Source organism: Lepidothrix coronata, unplaced genomic scaffold (assembly GCF_001604755.1).
Source record: "Lepidothrix coronata isolate B3197 unplaced genomic scaffold, Lepidothrix_coronata-1.0 Scaffold120, whole genome shotgun sequence".
NCBI classification, from domain to species: domain Eukaryota; kingdom Metazoa; phylum Chordata; class Aves; order Passeriformes; family Pipridae; genus Lepidothrix; species Lepidothrix coronata.
Window position 1 is genome coordinate 1,556,179 of NW_016690300.1, and position 23,906 is coordinate 1,580,084.

At 39.9% G+C, this 23,906-nt stretch overlaps 1 protein-coding gene across 3 annotated transcripts in view; it reads right to left on the reverse strand.

The window, feature by feature from the left end:
- The window catches only part of SPSB4 (splA/ryanodine receptor domain and SOCS box containing 4), a 162,230-nt gene extending 138,604 nt beyond the window's left edge, over window positions 1-23,626 (reverse strand). The window contains exon 1 of one of the 3 annotated variants that reach the window (XM_017825542.1): window positions 23,560-23,626. The gene's annotated coding sequence lies outside the window, so the exon portion shown is untranslated. Of the gene's footprint in view, window positions 1-21,397; window positions 21,450-23,559 lie in introns of those variants that run through there. The other 2 variants (XM_017825541.1, XM_017825540.1) reach the window with 2 other exon arrangements.
- Window positions 23,627-23,906: the final 280 nt, after the last annotated feature.

Below are 23,906 nucleotides of genomic sequence, written 5' to 3' on the forward strand. Positions count from 1 at the left end.
TTCATTACATTTATTTCCTTTCCACTTGATAGAGAAAATAAATAGATTGGGGTTTTTAATTAATTACCTGAAGCTGCTGAGAAAAACTATAATAAGCTAGAAAACCCATCAAAACCCCATCATTTGATTGTCAGAATCTATGTTTACAATTACAGAGTATAGTTGTAATTTATGAAGGAATATACAAGGCAATATAAATATTACATTTATATTTAAAAAATAGGTCAAAAACCGTTTGTGAAGTATAGTCTAACAAAGGAATAATATAAATTTGTGTCAGCATTAATAACTGCCCAACAATACACTAAATACTGCTTGAGACTCTAAAATGCACAACAATAATTCTGTATCTTTCTTATTAGTTAACTAACTTGAATTGAAATATAATTCATATTTTAATGTGGAGTGGGAGGTAGGGGGAGGGAGAAGGCAGTGAACTTCTGACATATCCATGTCTTACTGATTTTTTGTTTTAACTAGGAAGTCTTGAGATAAAAAAAAAAATCAGAAATGTTAAGTTTCCTTTATTTAGAAAGCAGGAAGGCTTAATTCACTAACCCCTAATCTGGAAAAAATAAAATACTAAGATGAGTGCTGGTACAGTCAGAGATCTTAAAGAATTCTTTTTAAAAGAAGACAAAATAGAAAACAATTAAAAACTTCAGAAATAAGTTATCAAACATCCTTCACACAGAAGATCAGCCCTCTGGAGCTCACTCATTTCATCTCCCCAGGATCTACCCGCTCACAAAGGCCAGCAGCACTGCATACATATTCATAGCAGTCCTCTTGCTCTGCATTAGGCAACTTCATTCAAATTCATTACACTGAAATCAAAGCCAAATTCCCAGATTTTATGCTCATTTAGAGAATGAAAAAAGTCTTTAGGAGGCATTCTAAGCAGTTCACAGTTACTGTGCTGTGGGGATTATGAAATAATTCAGATTCGTCATTGTAGATTATATCACATACAAACATGGATGAAGATGTAAAAGGCCTAAACCTCTCCACTGATCTTGCCAGGATTTTCTTAGATCACCCTGCCTTCCCCTCACAACCCATCATATCCTGGGATTGTGCCTAAACCCAGACCCAGAAACCGAGGACATCACTGCCCAGCTATCATCTTGGAAAAACTATTAATAAATTCAGTCAAGTGTCTGGTTAGTTTACTTCCATTCCTGATATCCTACATAACCTTTGTAAACACTGTGACTCCAGCACCAGTTTCCACAGTCTCACAGGAGCTGTGGTTGAAGAACTTCTGAGCAATGTGCTGCTCACAGCTAAAAGAGGCAAAGCTGATGCTGCAATGCTGGGTCTCATCAGCTACTTCTTATTGTCAAACTCCCCTTCAAAGTGGAAGGGAAGGCAGTGAAGAGCCAACTCATTATTTAAGATCTTCCAGTGATTTTCTAGCTAACACTGCAGTGGTTAAAACACTTGGTTTTGAAGATACTGATGCTGAAAAATTACTGACTTTACATCCCATAAGTGGTAAAACTGAAATTATACAATGTATTAGTGATGACATAGCCTAACATCACATATCAGAACATTAGGTGTCCTGGGTTCAGAATTTTCTTTTAATTTAATATTCTTTCCATGCTTGTACAGCCAAAGAGCTTGTGGAAAACTGCTTTAATAAAATTACCCAGACACAGACTCAGCCTGTAGTACAATTCCATGAAAACAGAAGTTAATAAAGGAAACACTGGAAGAAGCTGAACTACCATAAAGAGTATGTAATTACTTTGTGTAGGTAGCAGAAATACACTTACTGGCTTACATGCTGCAGATCCACATAATAGCTATTAACACCTTAGGATACACATTTCACATCCCAGTACTACTTTTTTAACTGTTTGCCCTTCACTGCTTTCCCCAGGTTTTCTCCTTACCCCTACAAAAGACAAAACCCACAACAAAACCAATCAACATCAAGACGTGGATCTGTAGCCCATTTGCAAGGATGTGTTTACCCATCAAAAAGCAGATCCAAACCAGAGACACTCAATTTACATGACCAACTCAGAGCTCAGATAAACTAAATATCCAGATGTCAGACTAAGGAGCCATGTTCTTTGAGAAACGGCCCAAATTGGATTTAAAAGACTAAACAGTGATTTAATTATTGAAACGTGGACATGGATGTGACTGGCTGCAGATAAAGAGGCCAATGCTATAAAAAGTTGTTCACAAAAATTAAGCCTTCTGCACAAAGTCTTATTTCTCCGGCGCCGATTGCTGCAGTTGTGAGACATCAGTTTTACTCACCACACACTAGTTGCTTCTCTCAGAGCAAACATTAACTTCTCAGAGAAACAAACCATTAGAACCATATATCTTGGGCCTGAAGTATAACCTGAACACTGTTTCAGTTTGGCCACAGGCTGATTCTCAGCAAGGAAGAGGCTGGAGGCCAGAGCTTATTCTAACCAAGTAATCTAAGCCCCCATGCTGAGCAGCTCTTTTGATACTCCATGGAAATTTTTTTCACTTTTCAGTTTACAAACATTTCAGAGATGAAACTGAGAACTACCTTTATATCATATCTTACCAAGGTAAATCAATTATCAAGAAGGCATCAGATTTTTAAATTTTAAAATTAAAATTTTAAATTAGAAAACCCAAACAAAATACTTTTGAGTTTCTCTTCCATGTTAAATTTTCTCCTCTTCTGTAAAGATAGCTGGTAAATAATTATCCTCAAGGCCCAAATTCCATATAATATACAAAAAAATTTCTGGAATTAATCCATCAGCTACTTGACATTCATTTCGAACTTTGTTTTTATAAATTGCATCTTCCAGATTTACAGAAACAGAACAGAGAAAACCAAATCATACGTGCTGTAAACAAGAAATAAGAAAGTAAGATTTTATTTTTTATCCTGCATGACAACATGCAACCACAGGTTTGTAATTGTGGAAGCTGGCAAATAGACCCAGCAGTGCAATCCTAAGGTTTGTAATGACATTCTCTCTTGACACTGCCCATACAGAGCTGTACTGTATAATGTACATTTGTGGCTTGATCTTGACTCTAAACAGAGAGATACAGAGGCAAAAGAACCTACTGAACTGCCAGCTGGCAGTATAGCACTGGGCTTTCTTCTGGTAATAGGCTAAATGAAGAAGATTTGCAAACATCCTCACAGTTGAATCCATCCCACAGTGATCATGATGTCTCATCTTCCACCGGTTTTGTGAAGGAAACATGTTCATTCACCTGGGAGGCTTTGAATTCTAATCCTCCTGAAGTCACAGGATGTACACCAGCTCTAAGAGGGCAAGGATTTTACCACTGGTCCTCTGGAATACAGTGTTTGATAGTATTTACTGCATAAAACCTCTAAACTGGAGTATTATTATTAGATAGACAAAACGCAGTAGCAGACATTTGTTTTCAGAAAAACTATAACCAATACAAGCTACGCTGGTTGCGTATATTATTTTAATACTACTCAGCTGTGTTAAAAGAGACCCCTAATGCTCTGCTTATCCTTGGGTTTTCCAAGCCAGTTGGTGCAGGCAATGTACCTGGAGGGCATGGGGAATTAAAACATTATAGAGAAGTCAAAATCAGCTGCAATTTCCTAGAGACAGTGGTCAAGAAAAGGGAAAGATGCTCCCCAAGAATTCATCTTTCCTTGATTTAAATCTCCTCATCATTCCGTGAATGATCAATCTTAGAATCTTGTTTGTTCACTTTTAAACTGATATTTTGGCTAGAAAAATGCTAGAGAATTTGACAAAACACATTTAATATAATGTTTTTTCCTAAGACTAATACTAAAAATTAGTACTAATTGGTTTTGGCTAACTTCGTGTTATTCCCAACGTGTGAAACATGCGGAAAAGAAAGCTTGATTTCAAACAGGTTTTTAAGAATTCATCAAAATCCCTACAAATCAAAAATCAAATAACAAGCCATTGGTTATAGTAAAGATTAAGATTTTTATGACAGATTATGACAGGAAAAAACCCATCACCCTAGTAGATCAGCTTTCAAAACAATTATTTTCATCCTAAACATAACCTTCAACATAATTTCTTTCTATTTTGCATTTTTTTCCTGTTTTCTCCAAAACTAGGTTATATTGCCAATTGGCCAACAGCTCATTCACAGACACTGCTATGATTTCTATTTAAGCAGCTAGCTTCTAAGAATGTAAATAATTGACATTTTTTCCCTTATCTCTGACCTGGTAAAAAAAAATCCCTTGGAATTACTAAATAAAACTTTCAGTCAAGATAACACATACTTAATAATGTGACTGTGAAGGGTGAAGAGAATGAAGAAAAGGTTCAGCAACCAGAACCTTCTCTCCATCAAAGAACTGTATTAACTGCTCTGAGTCAAGCACTTAGGTTTTTTTTGGGAGCGGGGGATTTTGGGGTGGGAAGGGGTGGGGTGAGGAGGGAAAATTATGTTAAAAACCCAACCAAAACAAAATACAACCCAAGAGTTATTCATTACCTTGGCTTTAATTTGCTCTCCCATTAGTGGGTGGCACTTAGCTCTCCATCACAAAAGGAAGTGAATTTGTTCCCATCCTCAGGAGAATGCAAATTTCTTCCTCCCGGCAAAGGCCTGCCACCTTCTATAGCAACGTGCTGCCATACAAATGAGGCACATCGATTACCCTTTGTAAACAGCACTTGCTAAATCTTACAGTGATTTTCTACCAAAAAAAAAAAAAGAAGCTTTGATACCTCTTTGGATTTATACAACATCACTGAACTGCCTCACCTAAAGCAAAGGCTTCACCTAATACCATTTAGCACACCCAAGGATGCGTGGGAAGAAATATCTGGAGACTGAACAATCAGAGGTAATTTACTCTAGGGTTTCTAAGCCTGAGGGTTAGAGATCCCACCAGTATTAGCACCTGACAGGTCAGCTGTCAGTCCTGCTGTGGCTTCAGTGCACAACAAGGTCACCTGGTACCTGCATCCCTTTCTGCTGACAGTGGTGTCTGGTTTGATGCTGCCATCACAGCTCTGCCAAGCGACAGCACCCTGTTGGTGCTCTGGTACAAAATCAGGCAGTGATGGAATATTTTGAGTCTACCTTACATATCTATCCCATAGCACACTTACTAGACTGATAAGATGCAAGCAATCTCCTCTGATAGCAATTCCAGCCTAACACTAAAAGTTTTATGGAAATACTTCATCTCAGGAACTGGGTTTAATGAGAGGCTGAGGCCATTTCCCAGTTCACACATCGCTCTCATACCTGCCCTGCATAAATAAAACTCAGCATAAACAGATCTTCCTGAAATACAAGTTAAAAATTAAAAGTTGAGTTTGATGCTAAATGAAGAGGCATATGCCTCACATGACACACTGCAATTTGCTCTGTTGGCAGTGATTAATATGTGGGGGTTTATTTCTGCACTTGTATCTTCTGTAATATTACAGCATGAATGTTTTAAAACTCTACAAATCTAGGTTGAAAGGGTATATAGTAGATAGGCAAAGAACATCTGGTCATAGCAGACACTTTTTAGATCTAAAGCCTAAGAAAAGAGAAAAAAATTAAACAGAAAAAAAACCTAGAACAAAACTAAAGAAGAAACAGAAAGCATGAAAATATTGTTGTCATGCTCATTTGAAACACTGACTAACTGAGGAATTTTGAAGGTGAGATAGTCAAAATCATTAGCAACACTTAGAGCTAACCAATTATTGTAGAAATATTTACTCTATTAGCATTAACAATGAATTAAGTGTGGTTACATAATTGAATTACTGTGAAATTGAGTTCCTTTGAAGAAATACAGGAAAGTAAAACTTGTTTTCTAAAATTGGATTTCTTATTGGAAAATGAATTAATTATGAGACACAACCACATGTAGGCATCAAAGCAATGCAGTTATTTATATAGTTGCAATGTTGCTATTTATGGAGGGAAAGCATTAGAGGCATTAGCTGTTATCACTAATAAAATTAAACCTGATTTTTCTATTAAGAACTGATGAATCAAAAGCAGACAAAAAATCAAAACTATATATATAACATACATGACTTAAAACTGTCTTGTCATTAAAACACAGCTTTTAAATAAACCACTACTACTACTACAGAAAATGAGCTAGTTTGTCACTGAGTGAAAACCTTGTCCCTGTACATGACTGTGACACATTAACAAGCTTCTTAACAGCCCAATCTTTCAATACTGGCATGATCCAATTTTTACATTTATCTGCTGTGCCTTGAACTCTGCACTGGACTCACCACAGGGACAAACAGCACTGACCTCCAACTTCAATATTTCCCAAGGCCATAGCTGCTGGAATTATACTGAAATTGGTATATATGGAAAAACTACAACAAGTTGTACCCTGTTTTATGTACACCACTAAAAAGTTAAGATTCCCATCAGCAGGAGAGTTATGTTGTTTAATTTAACACCTGACAGTTTACTGGTTTCACACATTAAACTTACTGCCTCATTTTATTGTGCTGCCATTGAGACTGAACAGATTAACTCCCTACCTAATTGTTATTACCAAATTGTACTTGGTATGGGGAGTCACACAGCACCATTAATTATCTGGTAATGGAGAATTTCTTAATCAGCAATAAATGCAACGTTTTTTGGACTACACACTCATACAATCTTCAGTCTCTTCGAACAAACGTCAGCTTACAGTTACTACTTTTCTGAAATGCTTTTTATGTAACACTTGACATCTATCAGTGAGACAAAACCCACATCTGCATATCCACTTTTCAGGAAAGCAGCAGCTGAGGTACAGCCCAGAATTTACTAACAAAGAGAGCAGCAAAAATTTACAGAGCCCCAGGCTCCCTTGTGTGGCTGCTACTATGGCTTGAGTTGCTCAAAGGTCCTGCTGATGCTCAGAATGGCTGGGATGGTTTCAGTTTTAAAAATCGTGTGAAAAGAGGTCCCTAAACATATTGTGAGCATGACAGACCAGACACTGCCAAGAGATCTGACCCCTTATAGTTATATTTGTGCCTCAGAGAGGCAAGTACAAAGATCTTGGACTCTCCACAGCTTCACTGTGCCTTGAGATCCTTAGTATTTTTCATCTTTATAAAAAATTTAAGTTTAAATGAAAAATGCTGGAAAGAATCAGCATTTCCATCCTAATTACCTTGAAGACTTTTGCTTTTGGAGAAATTAAGGTACCGATTAAGCAGAAATCTATTCTATTTCCATTTTTGAAGATAGCTATAGAAACTTTAAGTGTCCTCTAAAATGGATACATGTGGCCAGGAAAATCACCACTTAAAGCAACTGTGGCTTTCATAGAATTTTCTACAGGCTTTATTTACAATTTCTTTTAATCAGCAGTGGCAATGTTAACATCTGCACCACAGCAATCTTAATCAGAAACGCCACACTTAATTCTGTCAGTATTCAGAATCTGCTCTCCTAAAAGCTCTTCAGTGTTTAGGTATCTTGGTGCTCTAATTTAGTGTTCAACTGGCTGTAATTAATCAAGTCATGATGTAATAAAACCACACGGATGTTTCCATTCAAAATGGTCAAACAGTAAGTATATACTTAGCCAAGGAACCAAAATCTGCCTAGAAATGTTTACAGACCCCACTTAACTTACTGACATTTTAAAATACCACATGTCCTGCAAGTTTACATTGACTCAGGCAATGAATTTTCTTGCACACAAAAGACCATCCAGCCTTGCTGCTCTGACAGCTGAGTACCCGTAGTAACAACAGCAACCTCACAGAGTTGTACTTGCTCGTTTAGAAAACGTATTTGCTAAGATTCCAGATGGTTAAAAGTGTTAGAAACACGGGCACCGGGTTTGCTGATGTGGATAAACTCAGCAGGTGTTGGTTTATCATCCCAGAATGTTACAGCTCACCCAGACCTCGCAGCAGCCCAAGGAAGCAGCTGCCCCCTCCCTGGCTGAGGGCACACACTGGCTGGTGCTGCAGCAGCGGGTGACCCACCATCAGAGCACATCTGCCAACTCCAGAGAAACATAATCACCTCTTTGGCTTAAAATACAGGTATGCACTTGCACACTACCTAACTTCAAGCTCCTAACTCAAGTGCCTGAACATCAGTTAGAAACAGAAATGCCTATAGAGCAATCCAGAGCTATTAAAATGCTGAAGCAGCTTCTGAAAGCATCATTCTGTTCAGAGGCAAGATTTTTATTTAGGGATTGTAGTTCATTATGTAATATTAGTTACAAATTGTAATGAATCAATCCATCTAAAACTAGTTTCTACACCAACCAATGCCAGCTTTTTGCAGAATCATTTTGCCAGTATGACAATAGCAGCTTTTTGTTCTGTTCAATTGTGCCAGTGCAATCACAGCCATGAACTATTTTTACGTGTAACCCCATAGTCAGCACAGTGCACACGCTTCCTCTCTCCAGCAAAATCAGCTGTATTGGCCAAAGGCACTTTGGGTAATGTAATTACCATGATATCCAATGCTTCTGCATGAACAGACAAGAGGCAGAGTTGAAAACTCCCCTTCCCTTGCTCACTTTCTCCACAGGAAAGTTCTGTAGCAAGGAAGGCACACTGAATATCTAAAAAGCGAAATCCTTCTTTCTGCTACTGGCAGTTTGTTTTTTCCAGCAAAGTCTCTTACATTTAAGTTTCACAATTACCTGAGGTATTGCAGGGGAAGAGATGAAAAGAGGATTTCTAGACCCCACAGGCAACATTTTCAGGTTTTATGTGTTTCGCAGGCCTTTTTTGTCATTTTTCTGCATTCTAACCTCTGTACAGCTTGACACTGCTGCATAGTTATTCCCAATTTCACATCTGGTAGAAGTTTATTATCATGCCAGTTTCTCCTTCCATCTAAGTCACAAGACAGCTTTATTCAGATCTAACAGTGACTCCCAAGTTATCATTCCTGCCTCCCAACAGTTCCATACTTCTCTAGCTATCATTGCTCTTTTTTTTTGGTCAAGCTACTGGTACAGTCAATGAGCAGCAACACAGCCCTGTTATTCTGATAGGGATGAGCAAATGGCTCTAGAGGAATGCAGGATTCCCAAAGAGTAATTGTGTACATCCCAAAGTGTTTCTTTGATGTCTGCAGCCCTGATGTCTCACTTTCTAGCCCAGTTCTGACCCCAGTTCTACACTGACTTCAGAGTAAAACCAAGGCAAAGAAATGATGAATTAAGTCCTTGGCAGAGTAAGTAGATAATAGCATGAACAGAACAAAAAAGCACCTTCCTTAGGATATACAACACAAATATTTCTCTATGACCAAACCCCACCAGTTCAGCTGTTCCAGGTATGCCAAATATAATCAACTCAGCAAATGCTATTGCAAAGGGAAAGCAACCAGTGACCATTTCCTGCTGGAAGTATGAGCAGATGCCTCATCATACTCTTCCTAAAAAAGGGAAAGTCTGATGTAAAGCGACACTACCCACATCTAGAAGAAAAACAGAAAGAGCGAAAAAAGGTAATTAAATTTTTGGCCATTAGCCCAGCTAGTGTTTACTCCAGGGAAGAATTAAAAAAAAGGTGCATGAGATTACACCTGGCCTGAAAAGCAAAAACATCTGCTGAACTCATAAATGATTGGATTAGTTCTGCCCCAGGAAGCCAGCCTGGTATACATACCCTCTACAGACCAGTTTAACTGTGCACAGGAAGAAATAGAAAAAGTTGTGCTGAATTAATTTCCCATTAGAAACAAGGGGGGGGAAAAAAGAAAAACATTCTTAAATGCTGAGTGCAGGTCCCTTCCACAAATTACAGCATAGCTTGCACTTGACAGCACATTTCTTTTCAAAGGACACATTCTAAGGACTGCCCACAGGGATGGTTCAGTTCAACAGTTCAAATGGTTCATCCATTTTGTGTTTGTTTTAACCAAATTGGCTGATATACTACTAATCATTTATCTAAAATTTCCTTAAGCCACTCTGTGGAAAAAACCCCCAACCAATCAAAAAAACTCCAACCCCCCAAGTCACTAAATTGTTGCTTTGAACAGTGCAAAAACTGGGACTGCTTAAAAGGCCTTTTGCATTTTTGCAGCCAAATTCAAAAAGATACACTTGGGAACCAAAGAGTCAAAGTGGCCTGGAATAATCACTGGACCTTGTGTCTCTGGTCCCTTGTGTCTGGAAAACTTTACACCAGAACTCAGCAATATAGCTCCTCACTGTGCCCTTTTTCTACCCTGCACTGTATGAACACAACAAAGCTGTGAGGAAAAACCCAAACCAAACCCCAAAAGGGGGCTGTGCAGTCCCAGATCCTGTGCCTTCAGCTGAACAGAGTCCAGACAGCACTGAGTTATGTGACATGATGGATCTGCCCTCTGTGTCTGCAGAGCACTGCAGGCTCCCTTCACTTCCCTCCTTTGGGATCATGGGATTTGGGAGTCAGAACCTGAAAAAGAATCTGGAAAATGCAAATGCAATTTCATTGTGTCATAGAGGACACAAGACAGAGCTAACAGATAATGTGCTACTGCAGTACTGTGCTGCCACTGCTCCTGATCCATCACAGCTTGGGAATTTGGTCTTGTACTGAGGCACTGAGCACATTGAGGCTTATTGCCACATACCTCAGGATAAACACAGAGCTAAGAGTACCTCTATGCAGGCAGGAAGGGCAGCTGCCTTCACTGGAACAAATTTTGATTCTTTCCCAGATTGCAGTGCTCGCCATTTACACACACCTTCAGGGATTTATTCTCCCTCATCACACTGAGCTCATGACTGTCACACTCTTCCCTAAATCCTTCTGCTCCATTCCAAAGACAGCAAAGGGTCATATTTTCCATTGCTGTGAAACATTACAATGTACTTTTCAAATTTTTCAGGAATCTGAATTAATCTGATTTCATCCAGGAATGGAATCCCAAAATTATTCCTAGCAGTGGCATATAGGAGAGAAGATAGTCTAAAACTTCTGTGCTCAGGTTTTTTTAACTATTAAGTAGTCTCAAAGGATTTTCCTCTCCCTCAGGTGAGCATTTTTCCCCAAGTGGGTGGGAGATAACTGTGATGAGTACCCTAAAGACATTTCAGACAGGCAAATATGGTAAGTCAGTATTTTGCCATGCTGTATTTGAAGATGAAATGGGCATAGCATTTTGGTTTGAAATGCAGCTTCTTAATTGCATTTAACTTAAAAATTTGCGATATTTAAATAATTTTTGTCTAGCAAATTCAGTTAAATTCCAGACAGGGTCAGATCTGGATGTTGTGGGCCAGCCTTTTCCATCTAAAAGGGCTGTCCTGGTTTCCTCCTTCTGCGTGTCACTTAGGGAAGAAGCCATCTTTAATTGATGCCTCGCCTATTAATAACATTTAAATACATTGGAATTGCTATTTGCATTATTTTGAAGAGTGATATTTCCAGAAAAAATAGTAATAATTAAAAATTATATATTCATCACCCTAATGACCACGACTAAAGATAGCACCAACTTTAAGTGAGCTTTGAAAACTAGGGAGAAGCCATAGATCAAATAATCTAAAGGTGTTGACTTCTTCACCTGCATGTTCTGAGTGAAAACCACATCATGTCATTATGTAAACAACCACTGGACTTCTTCCAAGGTTATATCCTTCACAGCTGTGAACAAGCAAAGAGCAATATGAAAACACACAAAAAACTCCCACACGGCAAAGGAGAATTTGATTTGCATCAACCAAGGTACAAAGGATCATGTCTTCAGGCTGGCCAGTAATAATTACAGATCAGCTCATAAACACCAAGTATGATGGAAGTCATTCCAGTTACAGGCTCATGAACAATGAGTATTTGCAAAGAAAAGAAGTCTCCAGAAACTCCTATCACTGACAGAGTTATTTATTTCCTCCATAAGAAGGCAATGCTGCTTCACTTACATGATTGGAATTAATGCGGGCAAACAACAGTACGAAGAAAACTGCAGGTGTTTATGCTTTTCAGAATATTTTTAGTTCCTTCCCCCAACTTGCAATATGATTTTTTCATATTTTTTTAAAGCAGCCATTCATAGCCCATCCTAGAGGATAAACATTTCACTATGACTTCCTTCTGAACTATAAAGGTCATAAAGGATCCAGAACACTAGGAAGCATCAGCCTTAATGCTACACTCCTAATGCTGCCTTCCAGCTCCAGGCCCAGTGCCATTGTACAGGGAAGGTATGTCTTTTCCCACTGTATTTCTTTCCACTCCAGCACATAGGAGATAGCAAACCATTTGTCTCCTTCACTGATCCTGTGTTCCTTGTTTAAAGGTCGTCTATAAATCTTGAAATTTCTACCAGAGCATGTTTCTAAATAAAGTGTTTCTAAATAAAGTTCTACTTGGGAGTAAAGAAGTACTTCCAATATTTTCTGGAGTATGACTTCAAGTTGTCAATCAGTTTCTAGTTCATCTGAGGTAAACAATCTATTAGAAACGCACTGGATTTTTGTCTTGCAACATTTAAATCTGCATATTGAGGCTGTTCTTCTCTTTCTGCAAATGTTTGGTGTCTGCCAGCTAAACCTACAGCCAATATTGTTACAGTTTCATGACTGAATTTGTTCAAAGAACAAAATCCACCTTGTTTCTGTTACAAGCAGGAACCATTTTTCACTCACACCTTTGATTCCACCTGAGCTAGTTACGCTGCTTTTTGCTAGAGAGAAGCACCTGCTTTGTGGAGTGATGGGTATGCAAACAGGAAACCCAAGTAACACCTAGAGAACACTCACATCTACCCTAAAGGAGCAGTTTCTCTCTGCTGAAGGTCCTTGTGGCTCATCACAGCGGGCACAACAGAGCAGAACTCCCCTTAACTCTAAAGAAAGCTTTCCTTTCAAGGGAGCAACTATATATCATGTCACTGTGACCTGACAGTGCCTGAAAATTACTGTGTTTCTGGCAACCCCAGAGGACAAAGGAAAAAACACAGCCTGTCACTGAATTCCCTCCCAAAAAACCTCACAAGGAGAAGCTATCCTGGTTTTGAGGAACTGCCTCCGTTTCTGCAGATGTGATTTTGTGCCCACAATTATTTGCAAGCGTAAATTATGGGCCCAATCCAATACTTACTGAGGTCAGCAGAAAGAGGTCCTATTGATTTCAGCAGGGGTGAAATATAGCCTACATATCAAAGTGCAGCTCCACAAAGAAACATAATTTCTGGATAAGTGCTGCTTGGATCTGGAAATAACTGTGGATACAAGTCTAAGTCCTCAATGTAAGAGGCAAAATTGAGTTACATCTAAAAGTCAGAACCAATAGCTGTCACTCCACTGGGCTGGCAGTGCTTTATTGCTGTTGTGGAGGAAAGTGATTTTTAATTTGTTGCATAAATATAATATTTTGCCACTTACCCTGTGTCTTTATGACCACCTATAAGTAACTTCAACAAAAGGAGGAAAGAGAAATGGGGTATTTCACGCCTTAATGATGTTTGTAGTGGGCACCTTGGATGCATCTATTTTACTGGACATAAAGCAAATTTTTATGGCTCACTTCCAACTAGTTTCACACAAATACAGTAGAGAACTTCAGTTAGCAGGCAGCTCACTGTCTTTACCTGCTTGCTGTGGAAAAAGATATCTTGAGTCCTTACATAAATGGAAGTAACAGTTCAGAAGCAATAAATATTCACATTTTAGTCTGGCTTATTTGGAGGAAATAGATTAGCTTAGCAATTTTTCTGTAGAACAACCTAATCTTAAGAAAAGCAGATACAGCCACAAGAGTGATGTTTGAATCAACTAATGGCCCAGATTTATGCTGAATGTGAATATTAAAATACTTAATTTTAAAGTGAATTAAGAGAACATGGAAATTCTTGAAGTCCATATTGTACACGCACTAAGTAAAGCAGAAAAAGATACTGAAGTAACAATTAAAGAATTCTGCTAAGTTTTTACAGGACTTAGAAAAACAAGAGATTTGAAGGACAAACCTACAAGACAAAAATATGTATTAGTGAATAAATGTTATATAAGTAGCTTTGTAAAGCCTATAATATTTGAGGCCAGTTTGTGCAATTGGAGAAATGATCTTTTCGCACTTAACTGAGTATACATATCCTCAAGTCTTTCCCCAAGTGCTTGGGATAACCCCAAACTCCCAATGAAGTTTTTAAAATGACAAAAAGAGGCCCAGATGAAAGAAACAAACCAGGCTCCACAGAAGGTACCATTTGTGCCCCAAAAAAGAAAAGGCCAAAATCACCATTTACTTTCCAAAATTCTAAGCAAGGTCCCCTCACCCCCTACTCTTCAAAGTCAACAGTCAGCAGATGAACTGGAATTATACAACACAGAGATCCAAGAAGTATACAGGATACTTTTGGGAAAAAGTGGTTAAACAAAGGAACATTTGAAAATTTAAGCAATCTGAAGCAGGTAACCAAGGAGAAGAAACTAATACGACACACTCTGAGCATATTTTCTGGTCTAACACACACACATAACTCACCATAGCTGTTGCTGTTTCACTATCAGCACATTCACAGCAAAGCATTAACAGCACATCTGTTTCATTAAAAATAAATGATCAAATATAGGGATTCTAAAACTTTATACTTCCACGAAAACAACTGTTATTTTTAAAATGCACCTCTTGCTAACAGGAACTCACCACATACACTGCTTTCCTTTCTACCACAGGGAGCATATGCAATAATGAAAAGCTTGCCAGAATAACAGTCCCAAACAGAGCCAGTTTTAGCTTCAAATACATACAAATTTCCAATAAACACACACTTGTTTTGCTAAGGATATAATTGTTTATCTGACTAAATAATGCAAGTTTGCTATTAATTTAAAAAACAAATAATGGAGTCTTTTTTTCCGGTGCTAGGCCACAGAGAGCTCAAAATTACTGTTTATTTGGTTCCCTAACTTCTGTTGAATGAACTTAATTGAGTGAACTGCATGAAGTTAGTGTGAGTTTAAACAGCAGTTTACTGGAGACTGAGAACACAGCAGAGCTGGACAAGGCATGGCTCCAGGATGAAGGACCAACCACCCCCTCCCTAAGATCCTGCTTTATGGGGAACTTGCCACCGGCTGCTGCAAGAGAGGAGCCCCGAAGAGGAGATACAAGGACGCCCTGAAACAACATCTCAGCCTTGGCCATATTGATCAACACAACTGGTCTGCTCTGGCCTCCAATCGGGAGGCCTGGAGACACACCATCTATAACGCTGCTGATGCTTTTGAGAACACACGCAGGATCACTCTCGAGGAGAAAAGACAACACAGAAAGAATTGTGCCTTGCAGAATTTACCACCTAAGGAGTCTTTCTGCTGTGCCTTTTGCAGCCGGACGTGCCTGTCTCGTATTGGCCTTTTTAGCCACCAGCATGTTTGTAACAAACATGGGTAGAGCCCTTCCCAAATCTTGGTTCCAGAAGCCCAGCCATGATGACTGGAGACTGGATTCCTTCTCTCTTTCAGCCCACTCTCTCCAGCAGCCATAGGAACCTGAGGCTCAGTCCCTTCATTAGGAATGTTCCTTTTAAGATGCTTATCAGAAGACAGGACTAAAAGGAAGCTTAGTGAGGAAGAAAAGAACTTGACCCAAAAATACAGTCCCTTCTTTTTCCCTTCTACTGCAAAATCCCCACAGGGCACTGAACTCTGGCAGCTCTGAATGCATCCATGATCAGACCTTAGACAGTGCTGAAACAAAGAAAGACATAAAGACAACTGAGTTTACATTTTGTAAGTTTTTCTAGGTATGTACAAACAATTTTACAGTTCACAGAATGGAAAATTAATTCTGGATTTACAAGTCTGTGCCAAAACCTTTCTGAAGGTAATACAAGCACATTTAAAAGTCTGCATTCCAGATGTTTCACTTTCCTAAATGCCATTTTCATAAGTAACTTTGGTATTTTAGCACCAAGTCACCTTGATTTTCAGGAGCTTTTTATGTTCTTGAAAGTGTTTCAAATTCATCACAGATAATCACAGTTGCAATTACTGTCTCTTCACTTTTCCTCCTTGTTCAAAAGAATACCGTGAACAAGGACTTGTCTCTTAGACTGGCTTGTGAAATCAATACTGAAAGATTTGAAGAGAATTTTAAAATATATTCATTTGCAAATTAGCTGTACTGCAATTTCCTTTAGAGTAGCAAAATAGATGCATTCTTAGAGCATTTCTGTTGCAGCAGTTTGTTGGCAATCTAGACCATAGGAGAGGAAAAAAATGACATTGCTAAACAACCACACAAGATGCAAGAAAGCGTTTCAGCACCTCAGTTGACACAATACTCTAGTCTAATATTCATTGAGCTGAATTTCAAAGATATGGGGATGAGACATCTTTGATACAGATCAACCTCTTCTCTAAAACCAAGTGGCTTTGTGCAGCCCTAAGAAGAGGAATTCCGTTAGGAGCAGGTGCTAACATGTTCCTCTCTTCCACTCCACTAATAAGAGCATTTTCTTTGGCACTGACAACCTGTAATTGAGCTGACAAGCAGTGAAAAGAACTCAGGTAAGACTAATGGCTCTATTTAACAGCAGTCTCAATTAGCAGTGCATCTGAAGTTGGGCAATCTTTTCAGGAAAAAAAAAAGACAGTTATTTTTCAAACATGACAATTAGTCTTACTTAAAATCATTTTAATGAGTGATAGCAAGAAAAAGAGTCAAAACCAGGGCTGGACGCTGAGTTTGTTCAGAGTATTTAAAATAGCAAATATTTCTCCTGGTGAAAATATCTATAAAAGAAATTAAACAGTAACATACTTTTCCAGCTCTCATCTTAGTCACCAGTAGAGATCCCACAGAATGCTGGCAGGACATCCTCATCTTTAGGAATTAATCTTTTCAGTCAGAACCATACACATCTCCTATCCCAAAGTATTACACCTTCTGATTATGTCAAATAATTACATTCCAGTGTTAATCAGCAGACATCAAGCTGCAAAGTCTATAAAAAAATCGTTTATTCCTCTCCAGAAACTATATCCTATCCGTAGAACAACTATGAATATTTCATGATGTACAGTTTTCAGAAGTGAATGTTTTATTTTCATTAACTTTTCCTATATTCCGCTTTCCAAAAGTCTTTTAAATCTGAACACTCAGATATTTTTAGAGCAAATAAATGCACTTCAATCATCTGAACGCACCATGAGGTTGTTTGAACCCCCAAACCATCACATGTCTTGATCTGTGAACAGTAACTCATAATTCTTACATCTCTTGCACTCAACAGTCAAGGTTTTAGTAGCTTTATTCACATAGACTAATAGCTTGGTGCACAAATAACTTATTGTGCAGCAAGCCCCCCTGAAATAAATGGGTATGTGATATTACAACTGGCTTCATGGCCACAAAATTTATACATGCTTAATTCCACATCCACATGCTCTGAGCCATCACTTGTAGATAAATACACCAGAGCCAGTAAGGCCATCTCAGTGTGCATAATTGCAAGCACATACAGTTCTTGAAGGATATAACTTATAAGAGGATTAAGGGTATTGGAATGGCTCAAGAAGTGGCACTATTTCATCAAAGTGATGCTTTGCAGACATATCCTTGAAGAAAACAGACTAATTTGGAAAGCTTCTATAAAGAATATTACATGCATGCTCTGTGTGTGTACACACCAAACACATTTCTATCTAAATAAAGGATATATAGATGAGTATTTCCATGTCTAATTGAAATATCCATTCAAAATAAACTTCAGTAAAAAAGGACAGCATAAAAAAATTCAAGAAACTACAGGTGGAAAGTTGCACATTGACAACAGAATGAACCACCAGGGAAATTACATTTGGTCACATAGTTCTAAGTAGCCAGAACTGTGTTGAAAAAAAGCCCCTGGAACTTGACAATTCCCAAACAGTTTGTTTTCTTCCATTCATTATCAGAACAGATGAAATTATACCAAGAAATTTCTTATTAAAAACCCCAAAAGACCCACCTGCATAAGAAGTCAGAGGAAAGGAGAAAGGACTAAAGGATTCCTCTGTGATGAGACTGCACATTTTCTCATTTTCTCCCGCAAACATAACTTCTGCTGTCACCAGAAGAAATAATGAGATAAAGTGTTAAACCTGTTTCAGCTGTCCTGGTGAGGTATGGGTAAGGAAGGAGAAACCATGAAATTACCCAGGAAGAGTCAATAACATGTTATTTGACTTTATAGGCAAAAATAAACATCATTCAAGTTGTAATTGAATTAACGTGGCATTTTGAATAAACCTAATTTGCACAGGATCTGCTGTCACAGGAACCTCTGCCCCTCAGTGTTAAACCCAGCCTCCCTTAACTGCATTTTTGAACTGCTGATCATGCTCCCTGCATGAACACACAACAGTCCCTTCCTCATCCCATTGACTTTCCGTCACGTTCTCTGGCCACCAAGTAAACATACAGGCATGCATGTACCAAAAATGTTACAACAGTTTGTAAAGGAAGGACAAACTTACCTATGTTATTTATGCAAAAGAGAGAAGAAACAAGCACTGAATAAGGCAGGCTGGCTAAGTAGAAGCAAGACTTGTTAACTGGATTGTCATAGGATTGTCTGACTTGTTAATCAAAAGTAAAAAAAAAAAAGGAATAGCAAGAAAAGTCTGAAGGACAAGAAATGCACACATGACAAACTGGGAAATCAATGAGCGGTGTATGAAAATACATTAAAAAATCATGGCTACTTCATATCTGTAGCACCTGACTTCTGACACAGGCCAGTAAAAACACAACCAGACAAAAGGGACAGCTTTTCACTTGTACAGTGGTCCACCAAATGCCCCGTGACAGAACTGAGATGCCTCATGAAGACATAACCATTGCTTCTTTCCATCTGCTGCTCTACCAAAGCTGACATGGAAGATGAGCTGACACCAAACCACATCAGTGGCCTCCTGTGAGTGGCCAGGGCACCCCTCAGCTCTGCCCTCTCAAGACTCCTCAAAAGTAGGCTCACATCAAACTGGAGCTGTGCAAGAGGAGGCCAACTCCAGAACAAAGGACTTACACAGTAAAGAACAGGCTGCCAGAGCCCAGGCACTTTGACAGAGGAAAATAAACAGCACTTCATCACAACTTCATACCACTGTAAGTTTTACTCGGCAAATGTCCCATCTTTTCACAGCCTTCATTATTCTAGGAGAAGCAATTATATACAAAGAAAGAACCTATGACTTATTAACCACCTTTTAAAAATACACTCTCTACTTATCAGGAAACACTCAGCTATTGGTATTGGCTAAGCACTGTTCTGCCTCACCTTCAGATTGCAGGTTATCATCCTTCCTTCTGCAGGGCCTTGATCCCTTGAGAATGCTTTATAGCCTTGTGGATATCCAAGGATCATCACTTTAACATCTAATTATCATTGTGAGCAGCCACTGTAAACATCAGCAAGCTTCACAAAGGGCACTATGCAACACAGCACACTTCATTAATATTAAGGTTAACTGGTCTTCCAGGAACTCATCATATTTGCTAAAACAACATACAACAGTAGTGCAATAAAGTGATTTTTTTTCCTCAGCCTCAAAGCTGAAAGACCAAAAAAACCTGGCTTCTTTCAAGGGTAGAGGGGAAGCATCTGGGGCATATTCAGCTATAACTGATAACTTCCACACTTATGTTGTTCAACAGATGTTTAAAATGGATTTGCAGACTATAAAGCTGATTATTCACCAGTACTCTGTGACCATACTATTTCTCATCAGAATTGTAAAGGGCAGTTTTACAAATAGACAATAGAGATCAAGAAATTGCACTTTTAGGTTTAAGAGGTCTATAATTGAGTATGCCAAAAAAAGGCAAATGACATTCAACTAACACTACATGACTATTGGAATGCACCGCAACACATCTGTAGAATAATTTAGAAAATGTCCACTGTAATCTTTGTTTTGTGCTCCAGCTTAATGCAATAACTACACTGAAGCTTTGAAAGGTCAGAAACTGAAATGAAGACTTAACAACTTACTGGTTTTAATATTGTTTTGAGAAGAAAAAAAAATGTTTAAATTAAGTAGGAACAGGCCTAATTTTTCATGTAAACCCATATAAGCAAAGAGTCCATTCCCATAAGCTGTTGGAGTGGTTCTGAAGTAATGTCTCCTTTCCTGCAGTGCTGAAAATGGCAAGCCCAAGGATGAACATGTTTGCTGTCCACATTGTGGGGTGTTAGTGCAGCTGTTCCTCCTCCTCATGATAGTCATGGTACACTTAGAAAGAGCAGAGTGAAGCCTTGCTATTAATGTATTGGTCAGATCCCGGGGCTAAGGATCTGTGTCTAAAAGAAAGGGAGAAGAATTGCAGGCATACACCACACTTAATTGGTATCACAGACACAGTTACCTCTGTGTACATTTTGTCAGAGCCTGATATAGGAATTCTCATAAAAATTCACCTGGAAGAAGATCTGGAGTAACTTCACTGAAAGCACATACTTCATATGACTATTATAAGACAAATCTAAAAGAAATGAGAACTATGCTCAGTGAAATATTCAAAATTAGAGCCTTGAATGCAAGTGATATTTATCTCAGGAGGCAAAACCGCTCTCTATAATCAGAATACTTGCACTGAGAGCTGAGTTACATTGCCCCTGTTCCATGTAAAATCAACTCTCCTTCACACTTACTATTGCCTGTGGAATTCTGTCTTAAGGCTGCTTAACACATGATCAATGAACTGGCTTTGAGATGGAGACTTTTGGGGAAGTTGTTAGGAACTTTATCAGCAGTTTTAACAGGGACCAGTCTTTTCACCAGCAGAATCTGCAGGTTTGTCTAGACTGACAAACTTACAACCTTTTTGATTAGGCAAAGCCACTTACCAACGAGGTTGTTAAATTCCAACGTGGTTGCTCTCATTTAGAATTAAAGTACTTTGCACTTTTAAAATTAGTAAAAACCAAAGGAACAGCATTTGAATTTAGACTAATTAAGATTGAATTTAAAGTAATTTGGATAAATCACTTAAAACCCCTGGATGCATGAATCCTACTCAGAATTGACCCTCACAGAAGCAAGCTCTGAACTACTGGAGAGATCTCTCTCTCTCACCCACTTCAGCATCTGAAATGGGCCCTCAGAACTGCTTGCAAACTTTGTCTGTGGAGACTAAGAAAATATATTAGTCTAAAATCAGGAATTACATGTTTCTAATGTTGAAGAAATCCCAAAGATAAGTGGATGAGGCACTGCTATTTTAAAAGTTGATAACTCATGAATGTTCAAAGCCAGAAACAAGTACTTAATTCTGATGGAAAGCTGAAATACTTTGCTTTACATTACTTTAATGTGTGCATTCCATTTATTTTATCAGTAGTTCGTGAACTCGTACAATAAACCAAGCCTACATAATCAGCCTAAACTTATAAAACAGTGAAAAGTACACAAGCAGAAGAAAAAGCAAAAACGTGATAAAAAAAAAAAAGAGAGCTGATGACAACTAACCTGACAGTTTGATCAGTCAGTTGTAATTCTTCTAGGGCTGTTAACATTTAGAAAACATCAGTTCCAGACTTGCCCCTGGAAAATAAACTAGTCTTGGTTTAGGAAATTCACCACCTTCCTTACGAAATTAAGGCAGCAAGAAAGTAGAACTTGCAGCCTCACAAGCTAAAAAGAGCTAGAAATTAGCACTGTAAAACAGTAGCATTCAGGGCTTTCTAATATGTTGCACAAATACAAAATTGCTCATGTGAAAATGCTCAAAAGTAACTGCAGCAACAGAATTCCTGTCTGCTTCTCTACTGCTTTTTCTCTTCAGTACATAAGCATTGCATCAGCATGAATATGGGTCACAATCAATAAGAACATCCTTGCAGAGCACACGGCAAGGCCAGCTCTGTCCTCTTCTGGTGTGGTACTGCTGCCACTATGAAGACTGACAAAACTCACTTTCCATTTGACAAGCTCAGAATGAAAACACAAATGCAACTCAAAAATTGAGCTCTTCTACAAATTCTTCTCTGACAGCATTTAACTTCTAAAGCCTTCCAGAATTAAATAAGAATTAAATGCCACTAACACGCAATACAGATGTAAGATAAGTCTGAGTAAGTCTTCAGTGACACCAGCCTCTTTGTCCTAATAGCACAAAGGCATCTAAACTATTTTAAGGCATCATTAAGGACAAGCCTAATTTTGATTTATTAGAAGAGGTGCTTACTTAAGTACATGATTCTCTCAGTTGCTCCCACAGAATAGGAAGTCACACATAAAGTTTTAATGCACTTATGTTGAAATCTCTCCACACAAGATCATCTGGTGACACATCTGATGCTACCGTTAACCACTCATTGCAAGGGACACACAGACTTTTACCCGAGGGAAGAAAAAAGGCAAAAATCCAAAGGACTTATTCCTTTGCACTGCAAAATCCTTTCCAGAGAGGGGAGAAGGATCAACAGTTCAATAGTCATCTGGACTCCCAGGGCAGCTAATGCAAGATCAGAAAACTCCACCTGGAGGTCTCTGCTTCTTCCAGCTCCTCTGTGATCTCATAGGTAGTATATTTGTGACAAAAGGAAAATGAAAAACAGGGTTATTCACAAGATGCATCTACAACACACTGGAAACAAATGTTTCCTCTTACCCTGATTATGCTTTTTAAAGCCCTTTGTGTTCTCTGTCTTCAAAACCGACGTAAAAGCACCAGTTTGAGATATTTTAACTTCATTGCCAGCACTCAAAAAGAGCTAAAGAGATGACAGACTGAAGAAAATTATGAATGGAATTGTACATCTCTTCAGTTCGCTGAAGGAAGCGCCAAGCTGTGCCGTGTGACAACAGCAGAACCTGTAAGGCTGGCAGAAAAACGGAGCGGCACAAATACCATTTCGCCACAAGTGTGAACGAGTATTAAAACACCATCCCAGTGAGCCGCTATCGCTGACAGCCCTCTGAAAAGAGGTCACCCGCGACACCGCGGGGCGATGCAGCCTCCTCATTAGCGCTATTTAAATACCTCATGGAGCACTCCCTCGTCGCTTCCCCGGGCCATCCCACGCTGTCGCAGGGAGCTGCCACAGCGCTCCAGCTGGAGCCTCACCGCTCCCTGACCCGACTGCCAGCAGGGCACTTAAACCAGTGACCCTCCTCCGCCCTTCGGGCGTTGTAGAGCTCGTTATGTAATATGTGAAAGATAACAAGTGCCAGCAACAAAGCAAGATAAAGCAGGAAGGAATTACGCCGATACCGTTGATAAAGTGCAGGTTAAACAAAGGTGGTTAAACAGGCAGCATCAGGTGCCTCCGCCCCATATTTTGGAGGCGCTCAGCACACAGCTGATAAGACTTGAACAGGACCGTTCTCGCCCTCGAGAGGCTGCGAGGCGACGAGCGGAGGGAGCAGCAAATAGCCGGGAAAGGAGGGGTGGGATGGGACCGCCCAAGAGGGCGGAGATGTCTTGGAGGGTCGGGGGCACATTCGCTTGCAGTGGAGCAGCGCCGGGCCGGGGGAAACGGGTTATTCCCTGCTCACCCCTGGGCACCGCCGCGAAGCCGCCTGGGGCGATGGAAACACGGAGACCCGGCCGCCGTTCCCGCGGGGAATCCCTGCAAGCTGCTGGCAGCGCTCCCGGGCCGTCCCCGCGGTCTGCAGGAGTTACTCACCGGGCGCAGCCTCCCCGCACCTCCGAGCGCCGGGCGCGGCCCCGCCGGGCCGGGTTCCCCGCACCGCCCCGGGCTCTGCGCCTCCCGCGGGGCCAGGGGGTCCCGCCGGGGGTCCCGGCCCGGGTGTGCCCGCGGCAGAGGCTCCCGCAGGTCACGGCCGCGCCCCCGCCGGCCCCGAGGTGCGGGAACCCGTCCCGGTCAGCGAACGGGCCCGCGTTCGCTCAACTCCCGCCGGGGAACGGCGGCCACGACCCCGGGGCCGGGAGCGTTGGTGGTGCTGCTGCTCCCGCCCCTGCCGTTGGGGCCGTCACCGCTCAGCGCGGCGGAACCGGCGCCCTTTAGTCCCA